We start from the raw sequence: 13,778 nt of genomic DNA on the forward strand, positions 1-13,778 counted from the left end.
ACAATTGTAGGACAGAATAAGATAATTCACTTAAAATTTGATTATCCACTGCCTGTATCTAGTATTCCTTCTATTAATTCAAGTCATTGTTTATGAAGGAATTTTCATATTTTTGTGAATTATTCTTAAACATTAAGAACTATTCTTATGAAGGGGCAATCATAAAGTAATTCATGTTCAAGAACACATTTTAAGACACACATTATTCTTATAATGAAAGAGAGTGAAACACAAATAATTTAAACTTCAGTTGAATTGGCTGTATTTAGGCCTGGCATAGTGGCTTATGCCTATAGTCCCAGAACTGTTAGAGGCTGAGGTGGGAGGATGACTTGAACTAGGAGCTTGAGAGAAGCCTGGGCAACAGGGTGAGACCCTCTCTTTCCAGCAACAGCAAGAACAGAATTACTCAGGCACGACAGTTCAGCCTGTAGTCCAGTTATTTGGGAGGCTGAGGTTGGAGGATTGCTTGATCTAGGGAGGTCGAGGCGGCAGTGAGACGTGATCTCATCAGTACACTCCAACCTGGGCAACAGAGTGAGAGCCTGTCTCAAAAACAAAACAAAACAAAGGCAAAATGTTGACCGTGTTTATCTATTCTTCTTTATTGCTCTAATAGTAGTATTCTAATATACAATGAGATTATATACAAGATGAGGATGGTTAAAACAGTATAATGCTATTAAAATATAAATGACTCCAGAATTGTATGTTTGCATTCCTCCTATCATTGAAATAACCCATTATGCAACCTATCTGTCATTAAACTTTTGGATCAGAGTTACTCTTTATAAATGGAGTCGGCCTTTTTAGACTTTGTTCTCAGCAATCCTCATTAAAGGAGGCATTCCTAGATTGCTTTAAATAAATTCAAAAAACACATATCAGAAACTGTTGATATGTTTGTTGTGTGCCATATTGTCAGTAATTAGATTAAATACTAGAAAATACACCATTAAATATGATATTTGATATACAGTTGGACCTCCATGTGCATGGGTTCTGCACTCATGGATTCAACTAATCATGGATTAAATAATTCAGGAAAAAAATGGAATGATTACATTTCACTGAACATGTGCAGACATTTTTTGCTCATCATTATTCCCTAAATAATACAGTGTAACAACTACTTACATAGCATTTACATTGCATTAAGTATTTTAAGTAATCTAGAGATAATTAAAGTACATTGGAGGATGTGCCTAGGCTACATGCAAAGACTTCCCCATCTTATGTAAGGACATCTGAGGATTATTAGCATCTAAGGAGTTTGGCATCTGTGGGGAGTCCTGGAACCAATTTCCAGTCGATACTTAAGGAAAGTCTTCATACAAAATTAACACAATCAAAATATAGGTATTTCCGATAATAAGGATATTTTACTGCACGTGTATTTTAAAAACTTCAAAGACCTAAATAAATTTGCAGTTTTCTTAAAATGTAATGAGGCTTCTGAGTATTCTGTATTTTCTGAAGCAAAAAGCGAGTCTTACTTTCTATTCTGGTAATGACATGTTCCCAGGTAATTTTCTGTAGGATGCCATCGGTGAAATTACTAAAATCTTACAGGTTTTCAGTCTTTTTATCTGTATCATTGTCACTCTCTTAAGATCTGTGTCCAACGATAGTTTGTTCCTGAGCTAAAGAAAATTGACTGAGCCTATCAATTGGATAAGCAGTCCAATTTATAACTTTATTAAATAATATTTCTCAGTATCCCTGTTGATTTTGGTTACATTCGGTAGCCAAAATCAAAAGGAATACAGGGGTAAATTTGGCAGCCCTTTAAACAGTTGTATAATATGTTTTTATCAATTATTTTGTGCATTTATTCTTTTATTCAAACAGACAATTAATGAATATCAGTTGTATTTTAAGCATTGTGTACTTTCTTGGAATATACCTGTGTGTAGTACAAACACAATCCTCTTCTTGTAATCTGAGAAGCAGAAAAGATGCCTACTATTACACTGTGAGTTTTACAAAGAAAAGTGTAAGGTTTTCTGAGTCTTTAAAACAAATAGCCTAATCTAGTCCAGGAGCTAAAGAAAGAATTCCCTGAAGAAATGTTGGAACTTACACTTGATGAAATGGGACTTAGCAGATGTGGAACAGAGAAAAGAAAATTCCAGTTCAGGAGGAAGTAACCTGTGCTCTTGCATTAACCCATCAGTTTGGATAAACACACTCGGGTATTCATTTACCTGGGCTGGCTTGGAAATCAAGGGAAAGAAAAGATACAGCATAAAAGAAAAGACATGTCCAGTATTCTAAGAGAGAGTAGTTTAATGAAAATCAAAACAAATGCATACCTCCACACTTTTAAAAATGGTACAAAGTTTCATAGAAAAAGATAAAGAATGTCAAGTATTCAGTAGGTTAGCATTCTCAGAAGTTGGTGTTTCTGATACCTTCAGTCATGTTACTGACCTATCTCTGATTCTTTGAGTGCAAATCCAAGAAAGCATAGCAAAGCAATCTTGTAAGAGGGTAAGGGAAAGAACCAGAGAGGCTACAAATGAGAAAACTGTTGGCCACATTAACAGAGCTTACGATGCCACATTCATCATCTAGAAACACCCCAATCTGGCCTAGAGGCCTTTCTGGATACTGAGATAATAGTGGGGAAGTGGTCTTGATATGACACCGGTAGCCTTCTTGACACAAAAAAGTAGAAAAATTTTCTTGGAGTTAACCAGCATGTCATTTCTCATTGTCCAAGAATCATTGCAAAATCCAACAGCCCAGTTCCAACACTGCCCAACATCCACCTCTCAGTAATATCTTCGAAGGGTGAATGGCAGGTCTCGCCATCAAGAAAACACTTAGATTTTGTTGGAGTTGGGGCAATGTTGAGATCATCAGAACCAAAGAGTAGCTGTCTCAGAACTTCAAACAAGGGGAATGTACCAAGTGGTTATTTTATTATCCCAGGAAATATGCACTGCAGGAATAAGAAAATAGTCACATGAAAACATAGTGTTATAAACTTCTAATGGATGTGGGCTTTACATAGTGTCTACATATGCCAGGTTATCCCTGGAAATATGGTTCAGGACAGCAGGCACATAAAGGAAGAAATATGTGCTTAGATTTAACGATTGTGCTATCCTTCCTTATCGAGGAGTCCGTACGGACTCCCAGAGCCCAGTCCCAAGAGTTGTCCACATCCAGTTCCCAGTAGTGTTTGCCAAAGGAGAAGACCCAGGCTCCTCATGCAGCAAAATTGTCAGATCTGTCAGAATGCAAAGATTCATGTCTCAACATCAAACTTCTGACATCCTCAAACAGCCTGATATTGTAATTGGTTACTTCCCAAGTGAAGGAAATTTCCACGGTGGAAAAAAGAGAATGTTCCAGTGAAAAGCAGTTTATAAATTCTTAGGTTCAGATAAGAAAGAGATTCTCACAAGAAAACACAGGTCAAGATTAGAAAGAAACTTCTGTCTGCAAAAATATTGGAATCAAAGGGTGTTAGGATATCTGCACAAGGAAACGCCTAAACTTCAATGATCGCAATTTCTATAAACTCAAAAAGTATAAACGGGACGAAGGTCATGTCTATGTCTAGTTAGCGACCTTTCATAACAACTGAAAACTGGAAGCTCTTGCACTGCAGCCAAGTCCATAGCAATAAAATTAACCTTCATTGTCTCTTCTCTGTCAGGGCAGAGCAGGAGGCTTGGGACAGGAGATGAGGTGGGGAGCCATTCTTAGACCCAAATAAAAAAGTTATCACTTTGCCAAAAATATTATAATCTGCCACTTAATCTAGTCAATTCATATTTAAAGAGAAAATCTCAATCTGCCTTCTGAAAAGTGCAGCTTCCTTGCAAGAATTATCTGACTTTCATGCCAGATTCAGGCACAGATATCTTTTATCTGCTGGATTTATCATGATCTATCCTGGAGTTCTATCTAAGGCCTCATCAACCAACAAATCACGTTCCTATCGGTCACAGATTCTCAAGATTTGCATTGTTATATAAGTTACTCGTGTATGCTTTAGATGATTAAAATGCACATGATTAAAATTATAAATGCTATGAAACTTCACCTGAAATGTATTTGAAAAAGCACTGTCACTCAAATCAGTCATTAACTGCACTGAATTTGAAATTGAAATGTCCTGAATTAATTCAGTTCTGTATACTTCCTGTAATAATTGTATACAGGAAATTGTATCACGGTTAAAACATACATGAATGGTTCTACATCCTAAAGAGCTCTTCTGCACATTTTACTTTTCTAAGAAATTTGTTATATGGCTGATTCCACCATCTTTTATTTAGTTTTGTCTGTTTGATGACAATGAAACTATAAATATAAATACCTATTCACAGGCTATTTTCTTCTAGATGAAAGATCATTACACTGGGAAAGCTGCCCATAGAAAACCAGAATTGAAGGCATTGCATGTGGATCCCACCAAGAGGGTGACACTCACATAGAAAGCGGTTGAACCTATCCACCAGCCCAGTGATGGGCCCTGTAGTGAGCTCTGGATTCACAGGCTGGGGCACGTGCAGCAGCACGGACTCACTCCTGCAAGGAAGTAGGTTGAGTTGGTTAAGTTTCTGATGTCTGTGTTTAAGAAATAGATTCCAACAGAAAATGCTTCATTCAAACCCACTTCTGACATTGTAATGTACCTCCACAATCCTAGGATGGGTTTCTGGCTTTTAGGGAGTCTTTCTAACTCTTCACTCCATTTCTAACCTACTTCCACTGAAAAATAAATGCCTCTCTCCCTATCTGCCACCAAATAGTTGATCTATAATTATGATTCTGAATCCTAAAAAGAGGCAATCTTATTCTAGCAACTTCTGCATTGAACTCTTCAAAACATAACCCCCTGAGTTACTTGGAAAAGTAAGAAAAGGTTAATGTCTGATAAAAGGCATAGGTAACATTCAACATACAACACAAACACATGAGTACAGACACACACCCACACAATCACTCTGACACATTGTGGTGTTAGTAAATTATGTTTTCACTTTGTTGGAAACAGCTTGATGTTTTTCATAGCATGCCTTGTGCTCCAGCTTGCACTGATGGCAAATAACATACCTTGCCACCATGTCTTCCAAATCCTGTAGAGAGAGAGAGAAAAAAAAAATGACTTCTTTAGAAAGTTGTTATTCCTGTTGGGTGAGGTGGCTCACACCTGTAATCCCAGCACTTTGGGAGGCCAAGGTGGATGGATCACCTGAGGTCAGGAGTTCCAGACTAGCCCGGACAACATGGCAAAAACCCATCTCTACCAAAAATACAAAAAAAATTAGTTGTGTGCGGTGGTGCATACCTTTATTCCCAGATACTAGAGAGGCTGAGGTAGGAGAATCGCTTGAACCAGGGAGGCAGAAGTTGCAGTGAGCTGAGATTGGGCCACTGGACTTCAGCTTGGATGACAGAACACTCCCTCTCAAAACAAACAAACAAACAAACAAACAAGTTGCTATTCTGCGGATCTGCTATTTAGGTTTCGAAAACTTTAGAATTACCACATACTATCACTGCAACAGTTTTAAAATGTATTCTCATCTCTAACACTTATTATACCTGTAAGACCTATTGACATAATCTATTTCTGATAAATTCAGGACCCTAAATTTGAGTGAGAGGGAAAGGTGTGAGTAGTGACTGCGCATTGCTGCAGCTGTCTACAATGTGGTCTTTTTGAGGGCTAGTCCCCGAAGGGTAATGTGGCTCAAATCAAGAGCATTTCAAACCTAGGACTTCGCAAAAGGAGGAAGAAGGAAATGTTAGTTTTTCCCTAATTTCTTTATACTATCCTATGGAAACAAAAATATAATTTTCACATGAACTTTTTTCTTCCAGAGTTTGAATGAAATGTGCTGGAGGAGGAAGCTTGTGGTAGAAAACGTTCTATGGAAGTCTAGTTGCACAATTCCATAAAGCTTTCTTTCGGTTCTTACCTGGAGCAGCTCCACATCTGGTTTATGACACATTTCCATTAGTTCCTGATACATTTCTTTCAAGTGTTTACTCTTGATCCATGTTGATCCAACTTCTCTGGAGTTGCTGAAAAATCTCTTGGTATTCTTTGTTCAGTCTCTCTAAATGTTGTTTTTCTCCTCTATGGAGAACTGGATGCAGCTTCTTATACTAATTCCTGATCATCTGTGCCCATAAAACCACATCACTCTGTAGGGACATGGATTTTGTAGGCTAAATGCTTAGGTCTACTTCCACCTCACAGAACCCACAAATTCATCCTCCTCATTCCTTCTTTTATTTTCCACCCTTTACAAACAGGATGATGAGTTAATCAAGACCTTCCTTCAAAATTTGTGTAATTCATCAATTCTCGAACACCTGCAAAAAAGCCCTTTAGATTTAAATGTTTAAATATATGTCCTCTTAAATCTGAAATACCATTAGAAAACAACTAAAATTAATGATTGATTGTTAAATTGTCATCAATAATATATATAATCTTTGTTATTCAATTAGTTTGTAGTCTCAAACCTTTGTACTTCACAGCCCAAACAATCACTCTAAGTAGAGATGTTGTTAGTATATTATAATCAGGATCAGAAGCCATCACACGGAAAGGACCTTAGTAAAAAATTTAACCCCCATCTCTCAAACCGACTACTTCTTTTCTGTCTCCCATCTTTCTTCCCTCAAAAACCACAGGCTCTGAATTGCCCTGCCATTCTAAGAACATGAATCTCCATTCCATTGTGTTTCTCCTCTCAATATTGACATATTTATTCTCTCACTCCCCCGGTCATTTCTTGTCCCTTCTCCTCAGCTTTTCATCCTGTTATATTTTCTCCTACTTGAGCTGGAATCATCTGGGTCCTTTGCTGTCAGATTTCACCAGCACAGGCACATTTCTTAAATTACTGATCCCACCTGCTTTTTTGTCCCTGGACAACATCATATTCACCATTAAATGCCTTTATTCCTCAATTATATACTATTTAATCAATATTACATAATTCGTTTATACAGAAATCTCTGCCTGAAATACTTACTAATTTTAAGCACCTACTTGTCCTTCAGAATTTATATCTATTTTTGTTTATCTGAAAAGCATTCACAGAAAACCTGAACAATTGTTATATTGAACAGTCTAGTTGTTTTCCAGCCTACGAATAAACACATGACAAAATCTGGTATATGAAAATTTCAACTCAAGTTGCTAATATAAATGCTCTCAGCATGCCTGTCTCAAGCTGGTCGTGAGGACTCACGGTCTCATACTTACCCTCCAGAGGAAGGCTGTTCTTCTCTCCTCCTTTAGATTTCTCTGATTTTCTTGAATCTTTTTCCATAAAATCCTCATTTGCTTTAAGAGCTTCTCCTGCAAAAGAATTACGAGTTTGAACAACAGAAAATGAAACACCATATATTCCACACTCTGAGTGGTATATGCAAGCAAGGGATATAATACATAAATACATTAGAAAGGGGAAAGAAAAACAAATTTTTCACTGCTCATCCTCAATGGATATTTTTCAGTTTGAGGTTTCAGAAGGCGGAACAGTTTAGGGAACTGAAAAGTGAAGATTTCCTGTAACCTGACTAATGTTCAGGGAAACATCCTGCTTCAGAACCCACTATGCTAGCCCCAGATTTTGTAGTGTGCTATTCCCATATTCGTTTGTCCAATAATATTAAATATATTTCCAAAATACGTTTCTTTGCGCTAGTAGTTTTGGTGGCTTTTCAATGCCTTTAGCATTGAACTGTAGACACAATAATAATGACATTTACTTGTTCACGCTCTGTTTGGGTCCGAGCTCCATGAAGGAAGGTAGAGTTGCATATTTTATTCAAAATTCCATCATTGGTACCTAGAACAGCACCTGGCACTCAGTGAAGAATGGAGTAATCACCATGATGATTCTCATCGTCCTTCTAATCTCTTTAAATCTGCCAACTTCCAGCTTTCAGGTGGTCGCAGAGCTATCTCTTACCTGGTGTTCCTCAGCTGCCCCTTCAGTGGGATAGTGTTTGTGAGCCCCGTGCTCCTGAGAGTTGGAGCACAGCAAACAGAGCAGACTCTTGTCCATGTCAGAGAACATCTTCTTTGTTTCCTTGTGGTCCCACATATTTGTTTCTCCGAGCTCAGGAATTGCCAGAGACTGGCTTTTCTCACAGTGGTCACTAAGTTCTTCAGAAGAATATTGGTTTTGAAGTCCTTGTTCTGTGATGGTTCCCTGCATGCAGGGCAGTTGGTAGGACTTCGGGCTTCTTCCCAGGAAAGGCAGAGACAGGGCCTACAGAAGCTGTGCCCACAGCAGACAGTGGCAGGGTCTACCAGGTAGTTCAGGCAGATGACACAGGTGAGTTCCTTCTGGAAGGCATGTGAGAAGTCTGAGTCCACTTTCCTAAGGAAAGAAAACCACAAGAATTTAATCTTCTACCCTGGAGAGACAAAGGTCCAAGCAAAGTTTGAATCAGGTTGTGATTGAATAATATCCTTTCTTTCTAGAGAAGAATAGGCTCTAATTTGCAACGACAGAGATAGGAAAAACAGAAAACCAAGGCACTAAGAGATATCGACCTCTGTAGGAAAACGTGACTGTTCTCCAATCAACACAGGGCCAGCTTTCCAAACTCTATTTTCTTTCATAGAAGAATGTCGGATTTTTTGAGGGGTTAGTGTCCACCAAATTGCTTGGGCTTCACAGGTTTCATCAACCTGTAAACTCAAGGGTTGAGTCTTGAATGGTCTGAGAATCAGTAACACTCTTAATTGCCAGTGATTGGTTTAGAGAAGGCGAGCTAACTAAGCTCTTCCACTCTCACTTTTTTATTTAACTGTAACAACCATCCATCGTGACTTTTCCAGAAAGACCCTGCTAGAAAATATTAGAGCAAAACTCATACTTAGACCCCAATCAGAAAAAGCTAGCCTTTACTCTCCAAGATAAAACAGACAAATCGAGGTAAAGGCAATTCTCCAAGGTAAAACAAACAATCATCGCTTTTCAAGGCTGCTATGTTAATTCAATCAACAAAAACTTTCTGGCGTGTTTACTGTTCCTGGACTGTCTGTTAATTTGGGGATATACTGGTTAACATTATGACATTTTTAAAAGACAGGTAATTAAAATTACAAAAAGATTGATAAACTGTAGGAGAGTACACAAAGGATAGAAATATTTTCTAAGCTCTTTGGAAGCATTATCATTACTCTTTCACGCAGTCAGAAAACGAGTTACTATTATGCAATACTAATAGGCACTAGAGAGTAAGTCAGAGTTTTAAATGTATGTTTTGAAAAAAAGAAAAGAGGAAAAAAAAACCTAGGCCAAGCAAGGTGGCTCAAGCCTGTAAATCACGGTATTTTGGGAGGCCAAGTCAGGCAGGGTGTTTTGAGCTCAGGAGTTCTAGACTGGCGACATGGCAAAATGTCTAGGTCGGCCTATCTCTATAAATATATATGTATGTATAATGGCCGAACATGAGGGCCCATGCCTGTAGTCCCAGCTACTTTGGGAGATGAGGCTGAAGGATTGCTTGAAGTGAGAAGTAGAGGCAATAGTGAGTCTTATTTCCACCACTGCACTCCAGCCTGGGTGGCCCTGTCTAAAGCAAACAAAGAAACAAAGAAATGAAAAACCTAAATCCTAGTTTCTACACTGTATAAATATATGATCCCTCTATTTCTGATATTTCTGCATGATTGCCAGTGAGACTTTTCTGCAGAAATACTCATTTCTTGCTTTCTTTGACAGACTGAAGTTTGTGAAGAGACTCTTACCATTTTTTAGAAAAAAATGTTTGCCCGAATCATCCAATGCACTCTCTACGTATATATAGCCATACATTGTAACACAGGCACATTACCACTAGTACGGTAGAATGTAACACATTTATACACATAAATTACAACACCCATAAGCCATTTATAGAACCCACAGAGATTAAAAAACTACTAGATATTTGGAAACTATTGCAAAACGCTAACAATCTACACAAATAACTTAGAAATACATTAAGTAAAAAATTAATGATAACATTAATTTGAGGAACATGTAGCAAGACAGGTGACGAAAATGTTAATTTGTAAATAGGTTAAGTAAATGGAGCTTGTAAACCTACGGATTATGTTTAGAATAATTTTAAAAAAGAAATGCAGCCGTTTTTAAAACTCAGAAAATGAGATCATTTCATCTAAAAATAATCTAAGTTTGCAGATAAATTAAAGTCCCCAAATTTGGCTTGTTTTGGTTTGTAACCTAATAGTAGCTCCTACTCTGGAAATTGTGTACTTACCTCAGAAAAATATCTATGTTCTCACCAGAGCCTGCTGTCAAATAAGATGAATTCAGTTCAGGGATCAGAGCCTCACCATGAAGTGCCGGTAGCTTTTGGCAGTCTCCAAGGCCAGTTGCAAAGCCACTCGGTGGGTTCTGGAGAAGAATGAGCTTGGCTCTTGAAGTGTCCTTATATAAATCTCTGAAGACCAACCCCTTTCTTTCAACTGACTGCATTTCAGGGGGCATAGGGGGGTGTTAAGATAGATGATGATTCAGTCTTTTCAAAACAGAAGTTTTTTGTTTTTTTTTTTGGATGGAGTCTTGCTCTATTGCCTTGCCTAGGCTGGAGTGCAGTGAAGTGATCTCGACTCACTGCAACCTCTGCCTCCCAGGTTCAAGCAATTCTCCTGCCTCAGCCTCCCAAGTAGCTGGGATTACAGGTGCCCACTGCCATGGCTGGCTAATTTTTTTTTTTTTTTTGGCATTTTTAGTAGAGTGGTTAGTAAAGTGCTGGGATTACAGGCATGAGCCACCGTGCCCAGGCGATTCACTTTTATTGTAATGTAAGAATTTAATCTAAGAACACTGTCGGCCTCCACTCCAGAAGGGACATTTCTCCTGCTCCTCATGCTCCAGATGAAGGCTTTCAAGGACCTCTCAGCAACCACAGGATGTAGGATTCCCTCCTATAATACCTGGCATTGCTCATCCCAGCTCAATGGGTAAAGGAGGGAAAGTCTACAAAGCTCCATCTCAGGGATCTCCCTGGGCCACGGTAGTGTAGGACATGTTGCTCTGAGGTAAATTGAAATGCATTTCTACTTGACAAAGTAATGATGGCAGGGCTTCATCTGAATGCATTTATTCTACCGCTCATGGAGAGGAGTGACATGCCATGTCAGACACATGAGAACACTCTCTGCCTAGTTACCGGCGGCTCCAGATCTTCATGCAGTTATGGAAACCCGTGCTGCAGATTCTGGAGAAGCAGCTCAGACCTCGTGCAGACAAGAGTTCTTCAAGAACCACCTTGGCTATGCAAAGACTATCAGGCTCAGCAACAGTCTGAGCTGGATGAGAGATAGAGCAAAGCTCCCAGGAGCAGCAGAAGCCGTAAGGGAGGGAAAAGGGAAGGAAGAAACCCTAGATTTCAGGATATCCCCTTTATCTCTATGAGAATCTCAGCACCCACAAGGCCACCATTCCTTTATCTGACTCCTCTTGGATCCAGGAAATTTCCTGGGTTAAGCCATCCAGGGATAGGACAGGAGATGCCATTTGGCTCTAGGAGCAGAGGAGAGAAACTCAGCAGGAAGAGTATCTCTATGGAAGGAATTCAGTTGAGCATGTTTGTAGGGTCACAGGGCTGGATATGGGTAGAGTCTAGCGTACATGTTCAGAAGCCACAGTTCCCCCCGACCTTCTGATTCTAACAAGTACACAGAGCCAATCAAATGAAGGAGGGGCGGGTCAAGGGAATTCAGGGACAAGGGGAATGAAGGATGATTAGTTGCAGGAGGAGGCTGTTGAGGTCAATAGGCAGACATTCTCTTCTCCTCTTATATTGAGAAACAAGTAATGAAGCTTTAAGATGTTGCTTGTGCTCTGGGCCAAAGGCAGCAGAGCACTTGTCTCTGGTCTCCATATACACTTGACCTATTTACTTTCAGTATTCCCAGTAAGATTTTGATTCATTTCCCACGGAATAACACTCACCTACCATGCTTAAATTGCCATACGTATTATGAGACTCTACTGATCATAAGTAAGTTTCTCTCAACCTTGAGATCTGGCTTCAGTTTTCTCTATTCTCATTCCTTCTCCTTTATATCAGAAGCTTCATAACAGAAAATGGGGGCAAATATGCTGTGGAGAAATAATCAGTTTACATTTAGATATTTTAATGTAGTTATCACTTCCTAAAAAGCTAGGAAAAAGCTGAAATACATGAAATAGCCATGCGCCTTCGTTTCTAGCCTCCCTTAGGTATCTGCCCAAATATATTCTATACTAGGTCTTTTCTGACCATGATATTATAAATTCAATTTTGGGCCGGGCGCAGTGGCTCATGCCTGTAATCCCAGCACTTTGGGAGGCCGAGACAGGCAGATCACGAGTTCAGTAGATCGAGACCATCCTGGCTAACATGGTGAAGCCCCGTCTCTACTAATAATACAAAAAAAATAACCTGGCCTGGTGGTGGTCCCCTGTAGTCCCAGCTACTCGGGAGGCTGAGGCAGGAGAATGGCGTGAACCCGGGAGGCGGAGCTTGCAGTGAGCTGAGATCACGCCACTGCACTCCAGCCTGGGTGACAGAGCGAGACTCTGTCTCAAAAACAAAAACAAAACACAACAAAAATCAATTTTGTCTATGATACTTAATTTATTTTCCTTTCCTGATGTATTTTTCTCTAAAGCACTTATCACAATGCGTTTCTCTACCAATTTTTTTTTTTTTCAAAACAGGATCTTGCTCTGTCATCCATTCTTAAGCATGGTGCCATACCAGCTCACTGCAGCCTTGACTTCCCAATTTCAAGCAATCCTCTCATCTAAGCCAGTGTCTGAGAATACAGGAACATGCCACATCCCCAGCTATTCTTGTTTATCTTTTCTTAGAGATGGGCTCTCACTTTGTTGCTGAGGCTGGTCTGGAACTGCAAAGCACAAGTGATCCTCCTGCTTCAGAATCCTGAAGTGCTGGTATTACAGGCCAGAGCCACTGTGCCAGCTTCACTTTTCAATGTTGTATTTTGACTTGTCGACTTGTGTTTCTCACCCTGCGACCTCATTAGCTGTTTAGGTGCAAGAAAATCTGTCTCATTTGTTCATTTCTGCATTGGCTTAGAATACTTATTAAGACACAGTAGGCACTTGATATTTTGAAGAAAAAAGTATTGTAAGTTATATCCTTAAGGATATCACCTTTAAAACATCAAGATGACCTATAATATAAATAATTAAGCTGATGATATCTCTCTCTTTCTCACAGAGCCAATTTCTTTCTTAGTGCTTGGGAGTGTCTTTAATATTATTTGTTTTTACTTTTCCATCGGGAAATCTTTACTTCTTTCAGAATGTACATGTAATTTCATTTCACCTCTTCTCTTCATAGTATTCATTTTATGTTTGAATTAGTAAATGATCCATACAGATTCTTCAGCCATGCATCTAAGCCCCATCTTGAACTACCCTAGGCTACCTTTTCTGCTACATCTCTAAGCACTGCCTCTCTCATCATATGTGTGCTAATCACATATGTGAACTAAGTGGAAATGCAATAGTACAATGGTTTATCTAGTATATAGTTTCCAGCAACCCCCACCCCAATTTACCTGCCTGAAATTCCAAGAAATTTTCTATTTTTTTATGTAATGTAGTTTAATTTTATTCAGAAAATTACAGAATATAGTTTTAAAACTTTTGACCTATATATACTGTTGACCATTGAATAACACTGGTTGGAGCTATGTGAGTCACTTATAATTGGAGTTTCTTCCGCTTCTGCTACCCCTGAGACAGCAAGAC

General features: G+C 39.0%; 1 pseudogene; it reads right to left on the minus strand.

Moving 5' to 3' along the window:
- Positions 1-1,205: 1,205 nt before the first annotated feature.
- On the minus strand, positions 1,206-10,496 carry LOC129485372 (tripartite motif-containing protein 43-like; annotated as a pseudogene).
- Positions 10,497-13,778: the final 3,282 nt, after the last annotated feature.

This window comes from Symphalangus syndactylus, chromosome 6 (genome assembly GCF_028878055.3).
Source record: "Symphalangus syndactylus isolate Jambi chromosome 6, NHGRI_mSymSyn1-v2.1_pri, whole genome shotgun sequence".
In the NCBI taxonomy this organism is placed as follows: Eukaryota; Metazoa; Chordata; class Mammalia; order Primates; family Hylobatidae; genus Symphalangus; species Symphalangus syndactylus.